Source organism: Castor canadensis, chromosome 4 (assembly GCF_047511655.1).
Source record: "Castor canadensis chromosome 4, mCasCan1.hap1v2, whole genome shotgun sequence".
NCBI classification, from domain to species: Eukaryota; Metazoa; Chordata; class Mammalia; order Rodentia; family Castoridae; genus Castor; species Castor canadensis.
Window position 1 is genome coordinate 107,938,829 of NC_133389.1, and position 4,149 is coordinate 107,942,977.

Below are 4,149 nucleotides of genomic sequence, written 5' to 3' on the forward strand. Positions count from 1 at the left end.
TCCTGTGGGTGTAGAGATCTGTGTTTCCTCTACAAAGCTTCCTGTAACTTCTGGAAGCCTTCTACAGTCTCCCAGGCTAGGGTTAGGGCCCCCTATGTACCTAGCATTCTGTTCTTAGACCTAGAGTAGCATTTAACACTATGTTGCAATTGCCAGTAGCTTGCTTGCCTTTCCCATAGACAGCGCTCTTTGAAGGCAAGGAGTGTTGGTGTTTTCTAATATTTTAGCCCTAGTATCTTACACAGTGCCTGGTAGAAATGATCTGGTCTGGGCAACCTGGGCTTGTACTTCACCAGCCTCATGGAACTGCAGCAGCAGACACAGAGGCAGCTGATCCTGACATGCTGTCACAGATCATGAAAAACCCTGTAGTCCAGGACACTATGTCTACCCTTGAGCTGATGCACCACACAATCACGATCAGCCTCAGATGCAGCAGCTGATGGAGCAGAACCTGGAGATGAGAGCTACATTTTCCACTACTCTTAATGAGGCAGATGATGGAGTTTCTCAGAATAGAGCCAGGTTGCAGGGATGATACTGAACCAGGCCCTGCCCTGACTGATTTTGAGAACATCTGGAGGGAATAACGCCCTCTGCCACATGGACACAGACATCCAAGAGCCCTTGTTCAGTGCTGTCCAGGAACAGTTTGGTAGCGATCCATTCTCTTTACTAGTTGAGAACTCCAAAAACTCATCCTCCCAGCACTGCAGGCTGAGACCAGAGAGCCCCTCCTTAATCTCTGGAACCTCTTTCCCCTGACTTTCCAGGCCACTGGGTGCAGTGAAGACAGCACTGGAAGACTGGAGACAAGGCAGATGCTCTGGAAGATGACCCTTCTGGGATCAATACAGCTAGCCCTTAAGTCAGGGATGTTCAGCAGTCCAGAAATTCAGGCCTTCCCCTCGCAGATCATTAAGAAACCCTGGCTGATGGAGAATGTGATCTCAGTCTCTTACACATGCAGCCCAGAACCCCAAATTGATGCACATATGATGATGAATGTGTTGCTCTTTTGGGGAATCCCTGGCTAGAGAAATGCATGCCTTCAGCAAAAATATAGGACCTGGAGTCACTTACAGTTCTTGCAGGCACTGCTGTAGATCCATCAGGGACTGGAGAAACTGCTCCCAGTTGATAGCCAGCTTTTGCTCTCTCGATATGTCTGGGACTTACCTGTGCACTCTCAGCAAGCATCAGTGTTGGGTCTGCACCTGAGACTCCCACCTCCCAGACTGCCAGGTTACATCTCCGCAGAGGCTCAGCAGCTGCTCATGCAGATGATCCAGCTTTTGACTAGAAATGGAAACTCATAGGTGCAGATGCCAGAAGTGAGATTTTAACAGCAACTTCAACTTCCACAGCAAGCTCAACTACATGGGCTTCATCAATGGTGAAGTCAACCTGGTTGAGGCCCTTGTTGCTACAGCAGGAGACTCCTAGCTCTTTAATGTCCCCATTTATACCTCCTGCCTTCCCTCTTCCTCAATGCCTGCATTTATTTTTTTTCTGTCAATTTCTACCCTTTGTAGCCTGTCTGTCATTCCTTCTGTCTTCTTCTTTGTCCTCCTCAAATAGCAGGGTGACTTTAAAGGTTTGGGTCCCAACTCCACAGATCTATACCTAAGATGTTTTGTTTTGCTGCTATATCTCTGACAGAATCTACTAAACAGAGCTATTCAAACTGTTTTCATGGTTCCATTGGCCCCACTTCCTTCTGCCATACCACTTTCAGCAATTTACAGATTTCTTAGTGGCAGGGCAGAATCAAAGGAGAAGCTACCTGTCTGGTTTATTAGAACTAAAGTTTTGTTAGTCTTATGTTTACTTTTGATAACTCTCTGCCTTCTTTCTCTCCCCCCTTTCTTCTCCCACCCTCAACCCAACCAATGCTAGAATTTCAGTCTTAGGAAGAGATAGATGAAGAAGGCTGTGAATTTTCTCATCACCTCCTACTATGGTCGCTTTCTCTAGCACTTTTTCATGCACTACATTGTGACTTCCAGGGAAGTCACCTGTTCTCCTTGAATGAAAAGGAAGTCTTTTGTGGACAAGAATTAAGAAGCCCTGGACCAGCTCAATAGAGATTGGTGCATAATAAGAGGGAATGCAGTTTTCTGGAGGAATAAAATAGAAGAAGACAGCCTGAATAGAAAGCTTGGAAGTTAGAATTGACCAAGTATCAAAGACTAGACCCTGTTTTAGGCAGGGAAATCTAGGTCTGGGCCTGGAACAGGAGACTTAAATGCAGATGGGACTTGACGAAGGGCACTATGAAGCTAAGTGATTTGGCCTACAAGGTCCCACTGGCTCCTTTTCCTAACACACACACACACACACACACACTTCCATGAATCCAGGACCTGCCTGTGTCCCCCAGGCATAAGTAAATGGGATTTTCTCAAACAGGAGGGATAGAAGGATCTGTCTTAGCAGTGTGTGTATGTGTTTGTGAACACATAGTTTGGATGGAGATAAATTCTTAGTTGCTTTCTGGTTCAGAGCTCTCTGCCACTAGAAAGAAATGGATGAAAGGGCTAGTCTAGGGCAGGAATACATCCCTTGGGTCTCTGGGTAGTGTGGTGACCCCTTCTGTAGGTATCAGGGCTGTGATCACCCATTTATCACTCCTGATTGCTTTGGAGGAACAGTAGAGGGATTGTTGTGCCCTCCCTCCCCCTAGATTCCCTTGCCTTTGGAACTCTGATTCCTGCTCTTTAAGTTCTTCACTATTTCCCTCCAGGCCAGAAAGGATTTTCTGCTATTGTTTTTGTTTTTGAGACAAGGTCTTGTATATAGCTGTATCAGTTACTTTTGCATAGCTCTGACAAAAATATCCAAGGGAAGAACTTTAGGTATAAAAGATTTATTATGGCTCATGATTTCAGAAGGTTCAGTTCATGGTTGTTTGGCTCTATGCACTTTGGCAAAGCATCCTGGTGGCGAGAGCATGTGGAAGATGCTATTTATCTCATGGTAGATAGGAAGCAGAGAGAGGAAATACAGAAAGGGGCCAGGGCAAGATATACCCTTAAAGACATTCTACTTTCCTCAACTAGGTCCCACCTCCTACTTTCTGCCACCTCCCAACAATGTCATCATACTATGAATCTATCAATGGATTAATCCATTAATTAGATCAGAGCCCTCATGATCTAATCATCACTGGAAATGATGACATGCTCATAGGTCTGGTTTATTAATCTTCTAGACATTTCTCAATCTAGTTGACAATCAAGATTAATCATCAAAATAGCCTAGGCTGGCCTCAGCCTCCTAATTGCTAAAATTACAGGCCTTCATTACCACATCCTGGAAAGTTCTCTTTGAAGAAGGAGAGCAGGGAATGATTAGGAAGACTTTAACCTGGGATTAGACATTGCTCTGTTGGTACACAGAGGGAGTACATATCACCTCCTCCCTCTACCACTTGGCCCACTAGCTTGAGGACTAGTGATTGAGAATATGGAAGAAGAGAAACAGAATTTTGTTCCAAATGGAACAAAACAGACTAGACATGGGCTTTTGTAAATAGGTGGTGTGGTCTTTGTTGTGAAAGTCAGAAATCCCAGCTTTGTTATTACTAGTCATATGACCTTTGCCACTTGCTAGCTATATGATCTGTGTTGGCCTCTTGGTATACTAGTTTTCTCATCTATAATATAGGAATGATGGTGAAGTAGGACTTGCAGGTTTATGTTCAGATTCCAAGGAGATAAAGCACAGAGAGAAATTAATCCAGTGATTGGACTGTGATAAGTATTCAATAAATGTCATTCTATTCTTGTCACTTGTCCTTGCAAGGCACAAACAGGCTAGGACCAGGCTGCCTGAATCCAAATCCTGGCTTTACTCCTACTAGCTATGGGACCTTCAGTAAATCATTTTATCTCATTTATTCAGTTTTCACATCTTTAAAATGGGACAGTAATGGAATACACTTTAAGGGATTGTTTTTAGGGCTGAGTGAATTTTTGTGAAGTGCTTAGAACAGTGTCTGTTGCATAGTTAGGGCTGTGGGAATAGGAAATAGTACATTATATACATGTATGAAAATGTCATAATGAAATCCACTATTTTATATAATTATATACACTAATTAAAAATGTTTTTAAAAAACTGAAATTGCTCTTACCTAAAGAAAGG

At 43.6% G+C, this 4,149-nt stretch overlaps 1 pseudogene; it reads left to right on the plus strand.

The window, feature by feature from the left end:
* Positions 1-300: 300 nt before the first annotated feature.
* LOC141422700 (ubiquilin-4 pseudogene) lies at positions 301-1,037 on the plus strand (annotated as a pseudogene).
* The last annotated feature ends 3,112 nt before the right edge of the window (positions 1,038-4,149 follow it).